The 23,013-nt window shown below is 41.3% G+C and overlaps 1 protein-coding gene across 1 annotated transcript in view; it reads right to left on the bottom strand.

The window, feature by feature from the left end:
* Positions 1-23,013, bottom strand: part of FARS2 (phenylalanyl-tRNA synthetase 2, mitochondrial) — a 625,214-nt gene that overhangs the window by 257,972 nt on the left and 344,229 nt on the right. The window lies entirely within an intron of this gene.

Below are 23,013 nucleotides of genomic sequence, written 5' to 3' on the forward strand. Positions count from 1 at the left end.
AGACGGTGGCATACCACTCTGAGAATTATTGGTAACCCTGGCTGAGCGCCCACTAGTGGCAGTACACTGGGGAGCAGCTACAGAGACAACGCGAGAGTGTCTGCTCTCAACATTTTGCCTCCTCTCTACGTTTTCTTCCCTCATGGAAGCACTCTGTTGTAATACTATCTGCAGTATTGGCTTTCATTTCTTTTTTTTTTTTTTTTTTAAAGAGAGTGTTTTTGCTATACTGCAAGTGCATGCACTGGAGAGACACAGACAGAGAGACAGAAAGTAAGAAATCAACCCCCAGCAGGGATGGCCACACTGCAATCTCTTCTCCTCCATTCTCCTCTGGGGATTTTTTTCTGGGCACACATGCACATGTGCCCGATGTGAGTTTTAAGCTGCTGGGTCCAGGACTTGAACCATGGTCAACTACATAGGAGTCCAGTGATGTAACCATTAGGCCAACTTCAGGTCCCTTGTCTTTCTTTTCTGATTAAATTCCGGGTCCTGGTTCTTGCATTTGAGTTACGACTTTTCTATAATCTTTATCTGCCCTGATTAAAACATACAGCCTACTATGTTTAGGCTACAGAGGAAAAAGACAACCATCTCTGTTCCTCCATAGGTTCCTAGACAGGGAGATAGGTTCAAAACATGCTTTAGTGCATCATTACCATGCAGAAAGTGTGTCAGGCCTTTAAGGGCTTTATTTGAACACCACGTTTACTCTTAGTAATGGGAAGAGAGCGAGCAAGCTGAGGTAAAACTCCTATCTAGCGTCATTTCCTCCAAAGGTATAGTGTCCTCTTCAGATTATGTCAACAACACGAACTCTAAGGCTTTATTTCACATGCATGAGAGAAGATTCAAACTACTGCACAGAGGAAGGCAAGGGAGCACTTCATCCTGCTGGGCAAAGTCTAAGAAAAGAGCTCACGAGGGGACGAGATGGTGGCATGGGTGACACAGCAATCTGCTATACTAAACCACGTTGGAAGGTTTTGGGTTCACGACTGAACATGCTGGCTACATGTGTACCCATGACCCAGGGCTGGTTGACTCTGGGGAGGATTGTGGCACAGGGACCCTGACAGGGTGACTGACTGTCTCTCTTGCTCATGCAATAAACAAACAAAATCTCATGAAAGGAATATAATTCCAACTAGACACTAAAGGGCGAGTGGGACCCTGTGGTAGGCTGCGATGACCTGAGATTCCCAGCTCCCACGTATGTGTCTGGTGTAAGCCCTTCCCTTTGAGTGTTGGGGGGCTAGATTTCACACCTGTGATTGACTTACTAATGTAACGGGACTCCTTCTTGGCAGACTGGACACAGATGACCTGACTGGCTGTGAAGAGCTAAACTCCATGTAGGTAAAGGGTCAAGTCTGTGTCTAGGACCTCAGGAAGCCATGGAGGAGCTGAGAGGGGCCCTGGCAGCCAGAGAATAAAAGGGAATCGCACTCTTACCATCTTAAGGTACAGACTTTCCCACCAGCCTGTAAAGGATAGAAAGAAGACCTGAGCACCATTTGAACCTGAAACCCCCAACGCATTCCCATGACTTCTGATTCAAGGAAACAGTGACATCAAATATTTGCATCATTTGAAGTCACCGAGTATAAGATCATTTGATTTGTTAGCCAGCAAAAAACAAAAACAAAACAAATCCAGATGCCAAGTGTAGAAAAGGATGATAAGAAACTAGACTGAGGGGACCTCTTTAATAACAACAGGATGGGGTGCAGCACAGGAAGGCTGAGGGGTAGAACCAAGAGACGGACAGATGAGGTTCAGAGGAGTAGAGCAGAGCAGCTCTGGCCAGTGCTGCCACCGCTGCCATTCACGAAGGTGAGAGACGCCACCGAGAACTGGGAGCCTCATCAAATCATCTGTTTAAAGAATGAGTGGATAAAACATATTCAAAATGAGATCACAAGGAGCCGGCAGGTGGTGTAGTGGTTAAGGGCGCTGGACTCCCACATGACCAACTGTGGTTCAAGTCTTGGACTTGGAGGCTTGCGTTCTCATTTCCCTTCTCTCTCTCTCTCACACTCTGTCCCTCTCTGGTCAAATTAAAATAAATAAATAAATAAATAAAGTTAAGTAATTCTTAAAAAAAATGAGATCACAAAAAGCCAATGAGAGAGAGAGAGAAAAAAAAATGGCTCAATCAGGGAGCGGGAAGGTGGACATGAAGAAATGCAAGCAAGCAGTTGGTTAAGTGTGTTCCTGCGGAGAATATTCAAGTGAGGAAGAATGAAGGTGGGTCTTTAACCACAGGAACAAAAGGGCTCATGAAACAGAGAGAGCAGCTCCTGACCAAGTGGTCAACTCACAGAGTACTGAGGAGTGGGGCAAAATATTTTAGAGTAATTCATATTGATGCATAAAGATCTTACCAAGAGGCTGGTAATGAAATGAAGATGTGAAAATTAATATAACCCCGATGTATGGCTTTATAGCCAGTAAAAGGAAAAACAAATGAAATGACATTGCTCAGTCCTGGTGATGTGGTTTCAATACCCTCCTTTATGCTAGTTAGGCTATTTATATTTACAACGATTTGTAAAATATCATAGCAATACTTATAAAGATCCATAAAAATGCCCATACACTCTGATCCTTATGGTTTGAGTTGGTTTGAATGGGTCCCTGAAAAGTCCACATGTTGAAAACTTAACAGTCATTGTAAAGGTATTAAGAGACTGAAAGTTTAACTCTGGTAAGAAAGGTGGGGCTTTGGGAAAGTGACTAATGATTGGATGAGGTCATCAGGGGAGAGGCCCCATGACTGACTCCTGGTGGCTCTAAGAGGAAGAGAAGCACTCGAACACAGACACACTAGCTGTCAGCAAGAGGCCCTGCACTGCCTCGAAGCTGCTGCAGAGACCCCACCAGCAAGAACACCCACACCAGATGTGGTCTCTTGGCCACATCTTCAAAACCATGAGCTAAACAAATATTTATATTAAAAAAATAAATTGTCCAGTCTGTGGTAGAGTTAGAGCAACAGAAAAACACTAGACCTAAAACAGTTGGGACTCCTAAGGAAATGACTCAATGAAACCCAAAAGATAGATAAAGGAAGATATTCAGAACATTGTTACTAATAAGAATAAAAACAATCTAAGTATTCAAATTAGGGAATGTTTCATTTTTCTACAAAAGTCTGCTGGAGAGAGCATGCACCCCCTAGAGAGAGACAGAGAGAGAGAGAGAGTGAGAGAAAGTAAGAAAGCACTTCTCTGGGGAATGTTCTTGCCATAATCCCTTCTCCTCCAAGAGATTTTTTTTTTTAATTTCATTTTCTTTTAGACATTCAATCACATTATTATTTGGCTTACAAAATGGATATTTCAACAGGTGAACATTTCTCCCTAATAGAGTTGATAAAACTACAAAATATCTTCAATAGATAATACCACATTTCTTTGTGCCATTAATGCTACCCCATGTTACCCACGGCATTGCTTCTCCTAGAAACAAACCAAACTGTCCCAAGCCAAGGCTACCCAACCCCTCTTCTCCAAACCAACCATTCCTTTTCATCTTATTTTTCCTTATTGGTTAATGGAACCATCACTCATGTAATTCCTCCAGACAGTAACCTGGGGGCAAATTTTTCCTCCAAGCACTGCTTCATTTCAAATATAGACCTTTAACTGGTATTTCTGGATTTCTCTTAAAACTAACACTTCATTCTAGTCCTACTATCACAGCAGATTTGAGCCTTCTATAATCATCTCTCACAGGAACTGTTCCAAGAAACAGTCAAGTAGTCACCCAGTCTCTACTCTCTCCTTGTAAGAGTTCAATGTCTTTTTTTCTGAAATGTGACTCAAAGTTTGCACAAGGTTCATTCTTAGGAGCTCAAAAAAATCAGGGAACCAGCAGTTAGCGTAATGGCTATGTCGCTGGACTCCCACGTGGTCGACCGTGGTTCGCGTCCCGGACCCGGTGGCTTAGAACTCACGCCGGGTGCATGTGTGTGCATGCCCAAGATCCCGAGAAGAGAATGGAGGAGAAGGGATTGCGGCATGACCATCCACCCTGGGGGGTGATTTCTCGTTTTCTGTCTCTATGTCTCTCTCTGTCTGTCTGGCGAGCGCACGCACCCTATAGTGAAAACCTCTCCCCCCCCCAAAAAAAAATCAAAGGGTAGAGAAGGAGCAAGAGAGAGATGAATGCTTCATTCATTGCTCATTGAATACACAGATGGGGAATGCAGAGGATCACAAAATACTTCGAAGTAGTGCAACTAATGAGTATTTAATCCCATTTAAAAGGGGAGTCTACATACTACATACAGATGTTTGACAGAAGAGAAATATCAGACACAATAAACAACGGGCATCACTCCCAAATTAAGTCACCATAACGTTATGGGAAAATACTGAAATCCCCTCCCCACCTTTACTACCTTCCTCACAGTGGAACCAGGGAGCCATGAAGCACAGAAGGTCTTGGGAACCCAGAACCACACACAATAATGAGGTAGAGTCCAGAAATATGTCTCAGGAAAAAGGTAAATGAACTTCATGGTTAAGGTGTTGGACTTCCACATGGTTGACCCTGGTTCAAATCCTGGGCCTGATGGCTTGAAAATCACGCTGGGCACATGTGAGTGCATGCCCAAAATCCCAAGAGGAGAATCAAGGAGAAGGGATTGCGGTATGTCCATCCCTCCTGCGGGGTGATTTCTCACTTTTCCTTGCATTGTCTCCCTTGTCTTGCTCTCTAGCAAGCACACATGCCCTATGCCAAAAACATTAAAAAGAGAGAGAGAGCCACACAGTTTTGATCAACATGGCAATCTAGGCTCATGCAGAGCATTCCCCAGATTTGAGAAAGACCTGCTTTATCACCCTGATATGTCCCAGCTTCTGAATGGAACAGGTTAAGAGCAAGCACAGGGAGCACTGTCAGCTGGAAACCGTATCTTCAAAGATAGCAAAAGGAGGCTGGGCCACCGTATGTGAGGAAACAGGTATACAAGGCATATAATATTAATAATAGATTTTTTTTTCACATTCAAAATGGCCACAATAGATAGTTGGCCTACCATTCAATTATGGCTGCAAAGAATGACTTACCACCACTTAGTCTAAAAGTCATTATTCACATTGCTTAATCTCCAAAAATTCCAATCAAAAGATCAAAACACTCGGTTACCTTCACATGCCCTTTTCAATTACTTTTTGAGAAGCTCAACTAGAAAGCTACACGGCTAAAAGTCAGATGTCATAGCATTGTTTAACTGGAAATGTCAATGGCCCATGAGGAAAACTGGCAGGACTACGCTGAAATGTATCAATTGTGTGAGGGACATGCAAGGCTCAGGAGTGTAGTCCCCCTTGGCTGTCAGTAGAGACAGGCTGAGATTGTCTGCTGAAAACAGGAGACTGGCTCTACCTGAGAGGATCTGAGGCTAGGATGAGCGAAGTGGCTGGGCCTCTCATTAGCACCTGAAATCTCAATCCCGTGTATCGAAGTCTGTGGAACAGACCTTCACTGAGAACAGGAGTATCTGAACTACAGCTTCCTGTCACTGCCTACAACCTTTGATTCACATTATTGTTATGACCAAAAAGCTTGCTTATGACAATTCATGACCATGGATGGTTGCATATGGTGTCCATTTGTTGGGCTGTGCCAAGTTTATCTTTGAGACACTTGGTGGGCCAGCTCCATGGTGCAGAGGTGATGCACAGCTCAAGAGAAGCTGATCTCACATGACGACCATAATTCACCCCCAGCCCAATCAGTCTGAAACACACCAGATATACAAGAGTCCGAAGACCCAAAGGGTAGAGACTCAGAGGAAAGATATTGCAACATGACCAGACCCTGTGGAGGGTGCTCCTCCCTCTCTCTGTCCCTCCCATGAGTGTGCACATACTCTATCACAAATAAAAAGAAAAATTAAAAAAATTTGGTTATCTTTGGGGGCAGCAGGAGGCATGTAATTAAAGCACTGAACTCCACATGGCCAACTGCAGTTTGAGTCTCAGACATGGTGGCATGAAAATTATATTGTGTGTCATGCATGCCCAAAATCCCGAGAGGAGAATGGAGGAGAAGGGATAGAAACGTGACCATCTCCACAATGGACAATTTCTCACTTTCTCTCTTTCTCTCCCCAGTGAGTGCACATGCACTATGACAAAAACCTAGAAAAAAAATTTTTTTATAATCTTTAGAGACAAACAGAACTTTGTTTTGGTCCCATCAAATTTTCTTTTTCTAAATGCACTGTGCCATTGGCTTATCTATTACTAAGTTACCAGAAACTCCTGTTAAGAGCATTAGTCTTTGGGGCAGTAGCTGGCAATGGAAGTTAAGGTACTAGATTGCACATGGCCAGTTGTGTGGTTCAAGTCCCAGACTCAGCAGCTTGAAAGAATCACACCGGATACATGTGTATGCATGTCTAAAATCCCAAGATGAGACTGGAAGAAAAGGGATTGTGGTATGGCCATTCCCCCTGCGCATCTCTAGAGAGTACACACACATTAATAACAAAACTAAACTAAACTAAAAGTTGGCCATTGCATTACACAGTCTTCTGTGGGAGGGTTCAGGAAATAAACTAATCTCAGATCTAGATAAAAATGCCTTCGGTTCTTATGAGCAGAAAGACTTCCTTTGCCTGAAAAACTGAATTATTTTTCATTTTAAGGATGGCATGCAGTACATAATCGATCAAAAGTCCCTTTTTACCTTGGCCCCATGGCAGCTTAGAGCCAGACTTGCAGGTCACCTCTACAACTGTACGAGTGTCCAGGGTGGATTTCTCTGCATGACTCCTGCCCCAGTTTCATTATCTTATCCTTACTTCCTCTTTGCCCTGATTATCTCAACTATTTATTTTATCCTCTTGTATGTACTTTTATAAGGCAATTCAAATTCTTTATGGAAGAAAGTGAGCCATAAATAAATAGACACTTAAAGATATTGTCAGCTGAGGCAGGTATATTTTTCTGGTCTTTGGCACTCTTCAGTTGTAATTTGTGGCTGGGTACTCAAGGGCTGACAGAGTTTTAAGGCAGTATTTCTTTTTTTTTTTTTTTTTTTTTTTTTTCATTTTCCCCATGTTGGGGGCCCCCAAAAAACTATTGTATTAATACATTTAAAATGGAGCAAACGTCTACAGCAACTCTCTCTCACTAGCCTAGTTATGTATTAGAGAAAGATTCAATTCATTAGTATTGGAAAATGGCTAAGTCAAGGTTTTTTTTTTTTTTTTTTTTTTTTTTTCACTCATTCCAAATTTAGAGGGCTCCAGTAAACTAGACTCACTAGAGCAGAGAGCTAACTGCAGAGGGAACATCCTCATTTGGGCAGAACATTCAGCATGGAAAGCAGCTAATTAGTGTAATTCTATATATACTGGACTGAGCATATCATGCTAAGTATATTTTCCAGGCCAGACTATATATAGAAGCAAAAGCATATGAGAGAAAAGTCCAGATGTGAGAAAGTTCAAATAAAGGGGAGGGAGGTGCTCCATGGCTCAGAGGTGATGCACTGAGACTATGGTTCAAATCACCAGCTTGGTCCCCCTGAAACACCTAAGGCACATACACAAATGCTCAAGACTGGTCAGCCAAGAGAGCTGGAGGAGGGGATTGTGACAGCAGACTCTATGGAGGGTGCTGCTCCCTCCCTCCTTCTCCCTCCCTCATGATCATGCATGCTATCATAAAGGAAGGAAAAATCAAAAAAGGGGGGAAGGTGAAGAGCAATAGAAAAGGAGACAATAAGAAGTAGCATTGTGAAAATGGAGAAACAAAACTGATCGTAGAGCTTAAAAGAGTGTAACCCAGGATGTCCCCTTGATGGTCTCTGCCTCTACAGCTGCAGAGATAGAAGGATTAAAAAGAGCCCCAAGCATAGAGGCTCTGCATACAACCTCTCACCTGTACCTGTAACACAGAGATCCTGTGGGCAGAGAATATCTCCTAGGGAACATGGATGCCCTGGGTGTAGAGTCTGGGATGGAAGCAAAGAGCACTGGGAAAGACTGAAACTAGAAGCTCTTGTTTGGCATCAAAACTTCAAAGGCCTGCAGAAGGCACTGGACGTGGGGTGTAGATACTTTTCAAACTTCCATCCCCAAAGTCCTTAGTCCTACACGGTGTCATGCAGAAAAGGTACACATAACCACCCTGAACAAGGGCAGAGTTTGGCCAGATTGAAAATGAACCTGGGTCGGGGAGGGCATGGCCACAGGTGGCATGGTGGAAGAGGGTGCTGGACTCCCACATGGCCAACTGTGGTTCAAGTCCCAAACCTGGTGGCTTGCTTTCTCACTTTCCTGCTCTCTCTCACTTGGTCCCTCTCTGGTCAAAATAAAAAAATAATTAATTAATTTAATTTAATTATTATTATTTTTATTTTTAAAAAAAGAAATGAACCTGGGAACCAGCAGTTAGCGTAATGGCTATGTCGCTGGACTCCCACGTAGTCAACCGCGGTTCGCGTCCCGGACCCGGTGGCTTAAAACTCACGCCGGGCGCGTGTGCGTGCGTGCCCAAGATCCCGAGAGGAGAATGGAGGAGAAGGGATTGCGGCGTGACCATCCCCCCTGGGGGGTGATTTCTCGCTTTCTGTCTCTATGTCTCTCTCTGTCTGTCTGGCGAGCGCACGCGCCCTACAGTGAAAATCTCTCCAAAAAGAAAAAAAAGAAATGAACCTGGGGTCCATGCTAGAGCAGCCAAGTACTGGAATTTTCCAAGGCACGTGCAGCCTATATGCCTTTATCTCAGGTATGTGGCGACCCTGAGTCACAGGAAAAGGGTACAGAAGACCTCTATACTTTTGTCAATCAATGCTAGAAGGTGGGTAATTTGGGAAAAAAAAATTAAGTTTCAAATGGTGTCTTACATTTAAGTGATACCTGTCAATTGCCAAGAAAATATAATTTTTCAGAATCATCCTTTCTGACAGTTTAGAATAACTAAATTGGCAAGCAAGTGGTATTTAAATAGAGTAAGGAATAACTTCAAATGCCTGTTCAAAGAAGCTACTCCAGTGAAATGATCACTCCTATTCTCTCCTGAGAAGCTCAGAAGAGCATTTTCCGTTTATCTACACTTCTTGATCGATGACCTATTTAGCCTTTTGGAGACTGAGTAGAACTCTTGCTTCAAAACATAATTTAAACCAGACTACATGTAGAAGTCCAAATACATGAATTTTTCAGAGACAAAATACAGTATTTAATTTTTAGTTTTGCTGTGCTTAGTGCTATGAATAAGAATGCAATGGTACCAGAGTGTTATCATATTAATATTCTGTTCTCCTGGTCTCCTTACATAGTTTTGCCTTTTCTAAAATTATGATTTTTGGTCTGCATACAATTGTTGTACATCTTAGTCAGGGATGGTATCATTTCTCAAAATATATATACAGTGTAGGCTATATAAACATATTCATCTTTGACAGGACCGGCAGATGGTGAAATGGTTATGTTGCTGGAATCCCCGCATCGCCAATCGCAGTTGGAGTCCTGGACTCGGTGGCTTAAAACTAATCCTGGGTGTGTGTAAGTGCATGCCCAAAATCCCACGGAGAATGGATTCGAAGGGACTGTGCCGTGGGCATCCCCTCTGAGGGGTTATTTCTCACTTTTGGTCTCTCTGACAAGCACAGGTGCTCTATAGCAAAAATCTCTCTAAAGAAAAAAAAAAAAAGTTCTGCCAAGTTTTTTTTGCAGATTTAATGGGTCATCAGAAAAGCCTTGACACATTTTTGGCATAGAAAAACAGGTATGTATGCCATGACTTTTCGGGTGACCCAATATATTGAATTGCCAATGTCATTTTTTCACTCTGTTGTGGCACACCATCCCATAAACTATTTCAATTGCTTACATGCATCCTGTGTGTATTAAATTATTTTCTCCTCACCCCAACCATCCCCATGCAATTTCTCATATCCACCATTATTCTTTCTGTTTCTAGGCCAGTGAACCCTTCAGTTTCCACCACAGTTTACAGACATTTGGTTTATGTTCAGTGGGAACATACAGTATTTGTCATTCATAACCTGGCTTATTTCACTTAGCATTATATCTTCTAGGATCCATCCACTTTGCGTCCAATGACAGGGTTGTTCTTTATAGCTGAGTAGTATTCCGTTGAGTATATATGCCACATTTTCTTTATCCATTCATCACCACACTAATAAATGGCAGGGTTTATTCTTGGAACATTTATATAAAGAGAAGGGAATCCCCAACAGATACTTCTATTTTGCCATGAGAATGAAGAAAGATGAATTAAAACAAAAGATAATAGAATTTTAAAGTAAAATATAATCTCAGAGGGGCTCACCACAAGAAAACCACAGACCAATATCCCTTATGAATATAGATGCAAAAATCCTCAACGTATTACAAGCAAACCAAATTCAGCAGTACAGTAAAAGGATTATACTTTATGATCAAATAGGATTCATCCTAGGAATGTGGGCAAGGGTGGTTGAAAATGTGAGAATCAATCAAAGTTTTATATCACACTAATAGGAAAAAGGAAAAAAAGAAAAATCATATACTTACCCCAATTGATGCAGAAAATACAACATTCTTCTTCCTCTTCTTTTTTTTTTGGAACTGCCAGAGGGAATGTGTGCTCACCAGAGACAGAGAGAGGGAAAAGAGGAAAATACCCCTCAATGGGGTATGATCCTGCCTCAATCTCTTCTCCTCCATTTCTCCATCATGTCAGGATTTGGGACATGGGCTCACGCGCGCACGCATACATACACACAGTGAGTTTCTCAAGCTGTTGGTGTAGAAACTCAAACAGCAGTGGCCATGTGGGACCCAGCTTCCCTTACCTCGCAAGAGCAGTAAGGATTGGACAGAAAGTGGAGAAATAAGAAGCCCTGCTTGCTGTTATGAATGTAAAATGGTATTGCTGCTGTGGATTTGGTGATTCTTCATAAAGTTAAACACAGATTTATCACAGGACCCAGCAATTCTCAGCCTCTCTCTCCTAAACAACTGAACAAAGGGACTCAGACAATGGAACACCAGTATTCGCAGAGGCATTATTCCCAATAGCCCAAAGAGGAAACAATTCAAGTACCTGTCAACAGATGAATGGTAAACACAATGTGGTATTTATAAATAACAGGATATTACTCTGCTCTAAAAAAAAAGAAGTTCAATTGCATGCTACAGAGTTAATGAATCTTAAAACGCTGGGGCTGGCAGGTGGCATGGTGGTTGAGGGCACTGAACTCCCACATGGCCGACCATGATTCGAGTCCCAGACCTGACAGCTTGCTTTCTCACTTTCACTCTCTCTCTCTCACTCTGTCTATCTCTGGTCAAATGAAAATAAATAAATAGATAGATAGATAGATAAAGTTAAATAAAATAATTCTTAAAAAAAAAAAAAAGACAATGCTAACCAAAAGAAGCCAGGACAAATTGTATAATTTCACTTACATGAAATTATCCAGAACAGGCAAATTCATAAAGATAGCAAGTAGATTAGAGGTCAGCAAGGGCTGGAAAGTCAGCGATAGGATGTAATTGCTGGATGAGTGCAGAGTTTCTTTCTTTTTTTTTTTCTTGGAGAGGTTTTTGCTATAGGGCGTGTGCTCGCCAGACAGAGAGACAGAGAGAGAGAAAGCGAGAAATCACTCCCCAGGGGGAATGGCCATGCCGCAATCCCTTCTCTTCCATTCTCCTCTTGGGATCTTGGGCACGCACACACATGCACCCAACGTGAGTTTTAAGCCACTGGGCTCGGGATGCAAACCCCGGTCGACTACGTGGGAGTCCAGTGACATAGCCATTACGCTACCTGCTGGTCCTGGGTGCAGAGTTTCTATCAGAGGTGAGAAAAAGTTTTGGAAAGCAGATATTGACGGTTCTACAACACTGTGAACGTACTTAATGCCACTGAATTGTATATGTAAAGTGGTCACAATGGCCTATTTTACAGAACATTTTACCATATAAAAATACAGCTTTAGAAGGGCTAACCATTTATAAGGTTTGAAGAAAAGTGCTGTGTGTTCTTCACTCTCTGAAAGAAAAACAAGACTTATTTTTTTCTCATTATCACACCCACCTCTGAAAACACTGACAAGTACTAATTAAGCCATTATGCGACCAATTATTTCAGTGGTCTTCTCCTGCAAAAGGAAAAATCAGCAATCACAGGACATCTCAAGTTCCTTCCAGCTCTTAGCAGTTTATGATTTTGGCTCAGTCTGGAAGCAGTTAATTACTTTTCTATTCTAAATAATCTCTCAGTGAAATACAAACTACTGCAAAAGCATTTTGTTTAATGTACAGTAGTGTAACAAAAGACATCTGCTAACAGCTCTCTCTCCTCTGAACACCTTGTCTCCATTGACCCTTCAGGTATCCAAGTATCCCTAGCTCCCTTGCTTGGACAAAAAGGCCAGTGGGAAGGGTCACTCCGCCATCTTTTTCAGATCTTTGGTCAAATATCTCCTCAGTGAGACCTTCCTGAACACCCACTTTTGAATTGCAAACCTTTCCATCAATCTACACTTCCAACACCCCCTTTACTGTGACCTGTTTTCTCCAGAAAATAACTTTTAAAAAAAAAGTCATCCTCTAATATACTACAATCTTTCATAATTATTTTATTTCTTACGTATCACCAGACTCTCCAGTTAGCTAGTAATCCATGAGGGTGACATCTTTGCTTCTCTTGATTATAGATACATATCCAGTGGCTAGAACAGTGTCTGGCACAGAGCAAGTGCTCGGTAAATATTTGCAAAGAAGTGCTGAAATGGTGTGGAAGACAAGATGCCAAGATTTTTCCACTTTTTCTTTTACTTGTCTCAAATACTATCAAGAATTTCTCACTTAAATTTTTTAGGGATTATTTATTTAATTTTCTTCATTCATTCATTCTGATTTGACCAGAGAGATATAGGAAGAGAGAGAGAATGTGAGAAAGCAAGCCACTAGGTCTAGGACTTGAACCGCAGTCGGCCATGTGAGAGAATCCAGCACCTTTAACCACCACGCCACCTGCTGGCCCCCACACTTCAATTTTTTAATATGGGCAATGGATTCTGTTAATTTTTGTTATCTGTGAGAGAATGTACCTAATGTATTAAAGAGTGATATTTTAGAAGTGTTGATGATAGGGATGCCATTTCTGAAAAGATAGCTCAGAAAGTAGAACACTGAAACACAAGCAAGGAAGGAAAAAAATGAATATTCTGTTCATTCATTCCCTACCTCCATCCCCATTCACTGAGCTCACCCATGGAAGTGCAGCCACAGATGTGGAGTCTCACGGTTGGATCGTACCCCAACTTCTGCTTCAATATTCCATCTTTCTATTTTACCTTTTTCCCCAGTGACCAGACTGTGGAAATGTAAATAGCATCCCAAGGTTTCTCCTCATATATTACTGTTACAAAACCAGGGATGAAGTGAAAAGTTTAAATTAGTACACTTTGAAAAAAAAAGTTTTTGTATTACATTAAGTGTACTTCTCCTTTTTTGTCAAAAGGGGATGGTTTCTAGAAATTCTTCAATTTAACGAACTGACATTTTGGCAAAAAAACACTAACAATGAAAAAGCAAAGCAATTAACATTCATATTTTATAGAAGCTCGCCGATTATAAAACATTTCACCTGTATTATCTTGTTTTGATTCTTATAGCAATCCTATGGAAAATGTCAGGCTGGTGTATTACTAAACTTAAAAAATAAACACCAGGGCCAGCCCATGGCCTGTCGATTAAGGCAGCTGGATCCCACATGGCTAACAACACAGTTCGAGTCCTGGACACAGAGCTAGGAAAACACACAGGGTACAGAGCCTATGCATATGTCTTAAACCCCCCCAAATAGGGAGAAATGGAAGAGAAGAATTGAGATGTGACCATGCTCTGTGGAGCATGCATTCTTGTATTCCCTCTCTCTGTCTTGAAAGTACAGGTACTCTCTGACAAAATTTAACTTAAAAATTAAATTAAAAAATAAACACTACTTTAGCGAAATCAGAGAGACACTGGGACTCAAATCTATGCGTTTTGACTTCAAGTATACACACAGTGAATGCTTCCCCAGATTCATGTTATTCATTAACTTGTCCAACGTATTTGAAAACATCAGAAAGCTCCAATTTTATGTGTTTTCTCTTCTGTGATGTTCAATTTCCTGATGACTTTATCATTCTTCCACTGGTGAAATGACTTGCATGAGAAGGTGCTCGAATATGGCAGGGGACTTCTCTTCTGAATGTTGGATTTCATTGTTCCAAAAATGCCTTTCAGTGGATTTGACTGTAGCAGACACTCATTCCTACGAAGTGAACGGCAGGCTGGCATTTAGCAGTGGCATTAGAGGAAAGTTCCTTCCCTTGCTTATAAGTTAGGATGACAGCCACAAAGGAATAAAAGCACCACTGTGTCCCTGAGAGACACCGCACACCCAGAGGCAGGCCAAGAAAGGCCAGCACAGTGACATAAATTGTGATTTTTTTTTTCTCTTCCTATCAGGGACTGTGTCCTTGATCCCTTTTTCCAGCTACAATTCTTGAACTGTTTCCTTGGAGACTTGACACTGGATGATTGACTTTTCAAGCTGTACCTAAAGATCGATCTCCTGCTTGAGAAATTTCTCTAGGTATATCTACCCTTGACCCCACACACGTCTATCCGTAAGCCCTTCACGCAATCCAGATGCAGACCTCTGTTTCAATAGAAGCTTTCCACAGTATGGGGAAGACCATGGATCGGATTCTAGCGGCTGGGAGAACAGTGCTCCTTAATACTGCCTGAGCTAGGCTGCAGTCTGATCAACTGACAGCAAAACAAATCCTAACACCCACCTTAATAAAGCACACTTTGGACCATCTCCTTTCTTTCCTGGGTCCTAGATTTGGGTTTTCAGTAGTTTAATAACGGTACCAACATTTTCTAGAACATGTGCTAGTCAAGAGTACATGGGACCAGCAGTTAGTGTAATGGCTATGTCACTGAACTCCCATGTAGCCGACCACGGTTTGAGTCCTGAACTCAGTGGTTTAAACTCACGCCAGGTGCATGTGTGTGCATGCCCAAGATCCCAAGAGGAGAATGGAGGAGAAGGGATTGCGGCGTGACCATCCCCCCTGGGGGGGTGATTTCTTTCTTTCTGTCTATATGTCTCTCTCTGTCTTTCTGGCGAGTGCACGCGCCCTATAGCAAAAACCTCTCAAAAAGAAAAAAGAAAAAGTACATGTATAATTCCAAGTGGTCTTGCCTGGTGAAAAATCTTCTAACAGATGTTCCTGGCTTCCAAAGGGACCCGTGACAGAACCTTCACTCTTCTGCTCCTACGGCCTTTACTCTAGGTGTGCTGCCTCTCATCTGTCATCTCTTATTCTTGGCAGTTTGGATATTGATATGCAAACTCCTGTGGTTGGACCCCCATTTTATAATGACTGATCTAGGGGAGAGCTCGATCATTTGGATGTGAATGGAATCTGAGAGGATGCTTATAGGCAAGAGTTTCCTCCAAGACAAAGAGTCGTTTGGAACTCTTGCCTTTGTTCTCCACATTAGATGCCATCCCTAGAGAATATGATGACTGGAGATACGGCAGCCAACATATGACCAAGAGGCAACAAGCTGGTGGCTGGATGCCAACACGCTGAGGGGAGGAGAGTGGGCATGTGCAAAGAGTTGGGCCCCCCGAAACCAGCACTGGAACCTCTACATCAGAGTATCTTAGCCTTTGAAGTGAATGATGAAAGTCTACATGACTTTAAAGTCCATATGGTTTCTGCTTCTTGCTGCCAAATGCATGATACCCGATATCTACGCATCATAAAAAGGAACATATAAAGCTATTTGGGAGGCAAGTATGGCCTTCTTTAAGCCATTTCTTAGGATACCAGATACATATCAGGGCCAGCAGTTGGCGTAATGGCTATGTCGTTGGACTCCCATGTAGTTGACCGCAGTTCGAGTCCCGGGCTCGGTGGATTAAACTCACGCCAGGTGCGTGTGCGTGCGTGCCCAAGAACCCAAGAGAAGAATAGAGGAGAAGGGATCACAGCATGGCCATCCCCCCCGGTGGGTGATTTCTTCCTTTCTGTCTCTCTTTCTCTAACTTTCTGGCAAGCACATGTGCCCTATAGCAAAAAATTCTCCAAAAAAAGGGGGGATACCAGATATATATTCACTTTCAGCTTTTATCTGAGTCTCAGGTTGTCTTCTCCAAAGTCTCACCATCTAGGAGATGGGCAGACCAATGGTTCAAGTCTTGCTGGCACTAAACATGGAATCTAGGACATTAATAAAGTTATGAACACCAAAACTAAATTACTAATGAAAATGGGTCAGGAGTCATGCAGAGATTTCTGGGAAAATAAAAACAGAGAATGCTACAGAGATTCACCCCCAAAGTATAGAAAGACTGCCCTTGCACTACCAACAGAAAAGTCTGACTTAACTTTCATCAGGTTAAGGATGAGGACCCTGAGAAGCCAGCCACATGATTTACTTCAACTGTTTCTTCAGAGACAAACAACTTAGAATGTAGGCACACAGAAATAACATGAACACCTCCACCTGCAGAGTTAGTATTACCACCTGAGTTGGTGAAGATGTTGACACAGCTCTGTCTAGTAATAAACTTCCTAAGGGAGCTGAGAAAGACATGTCTCAATCCATGGGCTCCAATGAGAAGGAACAAGAAGTCCCTGATGTCAACAAGAGGCACCAATCAAATGTTAAGAGCCAGGAACTCAGGACCAGCAGATGGCGTAATGGCTATGTCACTGGACTCCCATGTAGTGGACCGTGATTTGATTCCCAGACCTGACGCCTTAAACTCATGCCAGGCATGTGTGTGTGCATGTCCAAGATCCCAAGAGGAGAATAGAGAAGGGATTGTGGCATGCCCATCCCTCCTTAGGGGTGATTTCTCACTTTCTGTCTCTCTGTCTCTTTCTGTCTTTCTGGTGAGTGCACGTGCCCTAGAGCAAAAACCTCTCCCCGCCAAAAAAAAAAAGGGCAAGGAGCCCTAGACTCCCAATGATCATCACCCTAGAAGGAATACACAGCAATACAAGACGCCAGCGCCTCATTCTTATGAGCTGAGAATTAGTAATGCTGATTTCTGTCTCACTCCTGAAAGCTTCATGGGACTCGCATATAATAATCATTTTATGTGATCACACCGAAAGAAACAATCTATAGAAGAGTGACCACATGCCATAAATTTTATAAACTGCTGTATAAACACTCACTCAAGAGTGTGGCATTCACTATATCAGTTATTATTTATATAATATCTAGTGATAAAATAATTAATGTATTTATAAATAGTTCAATAATGTAAGCATGATATGATTGATTATATTTATACTTATTGATACTTATAAATATTTACATTGATTGATGGAGTCACGTGTGGCATAACAACATTCTGGTCAAAGACAAACCACATATATGGTGCTGGTCCCGTAGATTGTAACAGGCCGCAGCACACAGCCGAGGTGTGCAGTAGGCTATGTCATCCAGGTTTGTATGAGTACACTCTATGATGCTCACACAACAACAAAATCACCTAATGTTACGATTCTCCGAACATGTCCACATCACAGCATGAAGCAACACATGACTGTGGGTTATTTATAAATATAAAGCATTTCTACAAATATAATTAAAGTATTTATATTTGATATATTTATAAATAAAAACATGATAAATATAATATAGTCAATGAGTATATTCTGTATTCATTACAATTATAATTTATACAGTCACCTGAGAGTAGGCTTCAGATATGCTCCTTTACCCCTTAAGACTTCTGTGGATATTTTCTAAGAACAAAGATGCTCTCTTACGTATCCATGGTAGAGTTAATGAATCCAGGAAATTTCAGACTGATGCAACGCTCTTACATTGTCCATAACCCACGGTCAGACTTTGTCACTTGTCCCAGTCATGTGTTTACAACATTCTTCCCTCCAGCTGGACCCATCAGAAGATCACAGGCTGCACTTACATACCGTGGCTGTTGAGTTCCCATTAACCTAGAACTGCACTTTAGCTTTCCTTTGTCTTACAAGACACTGACATTTTGGAGATACCAACCAGTTGTTTTATAGAATGCTCCTTAATCTGAGATGGTTTGTTCTTTCTTCATGATTGGCTTAAGGTTCTGGAAGTCATCTGGAACATACAGTGATATGGTATCCCTTCCTGAGGTATTAATCACATATGAGACTCCTAAAACACCCCTCTACCCTAGTTTCAGAGGGCTCCCAGAGCACGCCCCTATCAGCTATATTTTACTGTATTTAAACTACACCAAACTGCAGTGGTTTAAAACAAAAAGTAGTCACTTAGCTCAATATTGGGTGGTACTTTACGCTCAAGTAAGAGGTTCTTCGGTTCTCAACTGAGTTTATCCATACATGTATGGGAAGCTGGCACTCTTATGTCTGGTGTGAGCTGCCTGTGGGTTGGGGCACTTCAGTTCCCTCAACTAACAAGTTGGTGTGGACTCATTCAGGTGGCGGCTGCAGGGTTCTAGGTTCTAACTGCAGCAAGAGGCCAAGTTCCAAAATGCAAACACTTTTCAGCACCAGCTTGCTGCTCCCCTCACCGGCCAAATGAAGTCAAAGGGTCAAGTCCAAATTGAAAGGTGAAGAAAGATGGCCTCCTCAGCCATCAAGAAGTCTGTGAGCTTCTACTACAGTAGCTTTTCTTATAGCCTGCTCAACTGCTTTATGCTAATATTCATTTACTCATTCAACAGGTAATTTATTCCAACTTATTTCTGTACAGAACAATGTATTGCTGTTTTCTAGAAAGTAATACCATATAAGGTAAGGAGAAAGATACAATTACTTGCTTACCATGGGTCAGAAAATATGATCTCACTAATCCCGACTCATCAATTTTCTTAACGGAGGTCAATATTATTAGCTCCATTTATAGCTGAGAAAACCAAAGTTTTGGTTTTGAGACAGAAGTTATTTTTGCTTGATTGTTTCCTGTGGTTTATTTTTAATCACTTGAATTGCATACAGAGCTTCAGGTAACAAAATATTCTCCCAGATTTATAGCTCAGCCTTTTATAAAATGGAATCGTTTAAAATGCACTAAGATGATCATTAATTAAATGATCCCTTTCAACTAAATGTGGATCCTTCAGACACCAGTTTTGCATAAAGTGCATCATATCCATCATAAGTGTATAAGAAAACACTGTGGATCGCTACAGAGTTATTAGTTGGGAAATGTTTTCATTTACTTCAAATGAATCATTAGGTTTCCTTATTAAGAAGAGTGATCAAAATTGGGCCATTAGCAGATAGCTAACTAGAGTTTAGTGAGCTCACTATAGTGAAAAGAAATCTTTCAGAAGAACAGAGCACAATGGAGAGTGAGTAAATCCTCTTGAGTCAAAATTATAGAAACACGGTGACCTTAGGAGACATGTCTGAGGATGACAGTACCAACGTGGTCCTCTGACAGGTACCCATAGCAATTCCACTACCAGGAAACACAGATATATAGATTGTTTCAATTCCACTACCAGGAAACACAGATATATAGAGTCAGCTCCACAGAGGTGACCCAGCCCTTTGATGATCAGCGAGAATAAAGAAAGTTATGTGACCCAGTCCCTGGTTGACCAATGAAAATAAAGGAAGTTATGTGGCCCAGCCCCTTGTTGACCAATGAGAATACACGGAGTTATTTGACTCGGCCTATGTTGACCAATGAGAATGAAGGGAGTTATCTGTCCCAGCCCCTAGTTGACCAATCAGAATAAAGGGAGTTAATTGACTTAACCTGTTGTTGACCAATGAGAATAAAGCCCATGACAAGCCAGAGGGGAAAGCACAGTGGCTTTGGTACTGGAATAAATCTTACACACACATACATATATGTAATCTACACACACACACACACACATTTACATGCAAATTATATGTATACATACGTATACGAGGGGACTTCAAAAGTTCACAGAAAAATAGAATTAAAGTATGAGTTTATTCTGGTGCAAAGATTTTGTAAATCCATGCAATTTTTTTTCATAATATACATTTCCGTGAACTTTTGAAAACTGCTCATATCTGGATATATGTGTATGTCTAAATCAAATATCGGATATGTTAGAGTGCTTTATTCCTTTCTGACTGTGCAGACATAAAAATCCATTGATATAGTTCTTAAATATTTCAAATTCATTCCTAAAATTCCTGAAATATTAAGTCAGATGTACATATCTGTTTCTTTCAGTTACGAAACCAGCAATAATAGTTGTATTCGTATCTCCACCAGAAAAATTGTTTTCCAAAATAAAATTAATAGTGCTCTATTTCTGGTCACAATTTCTTTCTTTTCTTTTTTTTTAGCCAGGAAAGGAATTTAATTTAGAATAAGTAATGCCACTGCTACTTAAAATATATGAATGATAAAAGGAATGTCTGCTGTTCTACTTCCATAATTCCCAAGTAATGACAATTAATGAAACACTCTTTACTAGTGGGAGTTGATTTAAGCAACAGATAAAGGAGTCACTGAGCCTCCTAAGATTTATTCTCATAACCAAATTGCATCTCTCTTCATCATTATCCAAAATATAATTAAAAGATGACATTTAAAAATAAACAAACAAAAAAAAATCAAACTGCATCCCACTCCCAAAGGAAACACAACTGAGAAACAACTCTTTCCTCTCCTTGAGTACCGACAGGAATTTCAGAGCAACTTCCGTCTTTAATGGCTAGTTTTTGTGCGGGAGCTGTCACCCTGTTTCATCAATCTCTCTTGTCAATAAGGAAAATGCTGGATAATGTTATCATTTAATGTTATTAGAAAGATATTAATTGGGTTGTATCATTGCTGTAGAAATATTCTTTCCAAAAAAAAAAAAAAAAACAAATCAATAGGAGTATCTTGTAAAGACTTCTGTTTTCTCACTACTTGCTCCAGTAGTCTAAAAACTTAGCAAGTTACGTATTTATGGTCTTTCCTTTCAGATCATCTACTTTACCAGCTATCTACACCCAAAGAAAAGGCATCCTTTGATGTTAACCCAAACACAAAATTCAGTAGTCTCTTGGTAGAAGCCAAGCCAATTATCGGCATGTAAAATTTCTCAAATCAAGTTAAACAACTTGATATAATTATTCCCAAACATCATAAGGACAATAACCAAAAACTTTATTGACTAACTCTTTGAATCTCTTTTTCCTCCTTATTTTTAAATCCTGCCCTGATAGTTTCTGTCCCCCTCATCAACACTGACAGTTTTCTTTATAGTGCTTAAGTCTCTAACAGAGTGTTTACTACTAGAGGGCACATTCCTTATAAAGTCACAGTAATCAGGGGTTGATTGGAGACAGGTAATCAATGTCACCCTGGAATTCTCCAGGGCCTGGATCTCTCGGTTGTGTGCAACTACTTACAATAAAACCTGAAAATGTACAGAATGTGTCCTAACACCATCCCGAAGGGGCATCATTCATTCACGGTGTAAGGAAATGTATACACAACGGGCAACACTGCAAAATAGCAGCTACTGGTTTTCCGCTGTAGCAAAGTGAGAAATGGAATATGCCATTTGGCCATAACAATAAGTCACTAATAGTATTAAAGATACACCAAAATGAATAGTAAGAAAGTTAAGTGGGATGAACGTTTTCTATTATCAGTAGAGATTTCAAGGGGTAAGAAAAATGGATGCTAGATATACCATGACAGAGTAAGAATGACTTGCTTAACACCCACCTCCATGCTATATTAGCAAAAGCTAAGAATTCATTGTATTCTTAAAGAAATAACTACTTCGGAGGGTTCTCATTAGATAACTGTGTTTCCCTCTTTCCTGGGGAAGAGAGAAAGTATCTTCCCATTATGGATTTATGGAACTATCTGGAGAACTTAGCTTGTGTCTCTTGGATTCAGGGAATCCATCCACTATTTCTTTTTCTTTCTTTCTTTCTTTTTTTGGAGAGGTTTTAGCTATAGGATGCATGCGCTCACCAGAAAGATGGAGAGAAACAGAGAGACAAAAAGTGAGAAATCACTCCCAAGGGAGGATGACCACACCACAACCCCTTCTCCTTCATTCTCCTCTCAGGACCTTGGACACGCACACATACACGCCCAGCGTGAGTTTAAGTCACTGGGTCCGGGACGTGAACCGCGGTAGACTACATGGAAGTCCAGAGACATAGCCATTACGCTAACTGCTGGTCCCCAGACACTATTTCTTTATGCCTGAAAAGCTCTCAGGACCAGCAAGTGGCGTGGCAGTTAAGGTGATGGACACTCCCACATGGCCAACCACAGTTCGAGTCCTGAACCTGGTGACTTGCTTTTTCTCTCGTTCTCTCTCTCTCTCTCTCTCTCTCTCTCTCTCTCTGTGTGTGTGTGTGTGTGTGTGTGTATGTATGTATCTCTGGTCAAATAAAAATAAATAAATTAACAAATTTAAAAATAAAAAAAAAACCCTGAAGGCTGAAGATTAAAGAGAAAAGTCTATAATAGTGGACTAGTGGACTGGAAGACAAAATCTATTCTGGACAATAGGAGAATTGTGGGCTTGCTATAGCCTGGACAGGCACCTGAGCAGAAAGTAGCTGTCTATGAAACTGTGAGAAGCATCCTGTCCAAGAAGTGATCATTTCCCCATTCTTGTTTCTTTTTTCCAATGTTAGATCTTGCTGAAAATTTAGGCTAGCAGGCAGGTGGTGTGGTGTTTGAGGTGCTGGATTCCCACATGGCCAACCACGGTTTGAGTCCCAGGCCCAGCAGCTTGAAAACCATACCGGGTGTGTGTGTGTGTGCGTGTGTGTGCGCACGCGCGTGCACGTTCCCAATGTCCCAAGAGGAGAATGGAAAAGGGACTGCAGCATGGCCATCCCCCCTACAGAGTGAGTTCTCACTTTCCCTCTCTCTGTCTCTCTATGACAAGTGCGTGCATCCTATGGCAAAAACCTAAAAGACAACAAAAAAGATCTTGCCAAAAATTCATCCATTTAATCAAG

This window comes from Tupaia chinensis, unplaced genomic scaffold (assembly GCF_000334495.1).
Source record: "Tupaia chinensis unplaced genomic scaffold, TupChi_1.0 Scaffold000048_1, whole genome shotgun sequence".
Taxonomy (NCBI): Eukaryota; Metazoa; Chordata; class Mammalia; order Scandentia; family Tupaiidae; genus Tupaia; species Tupaia belangeri.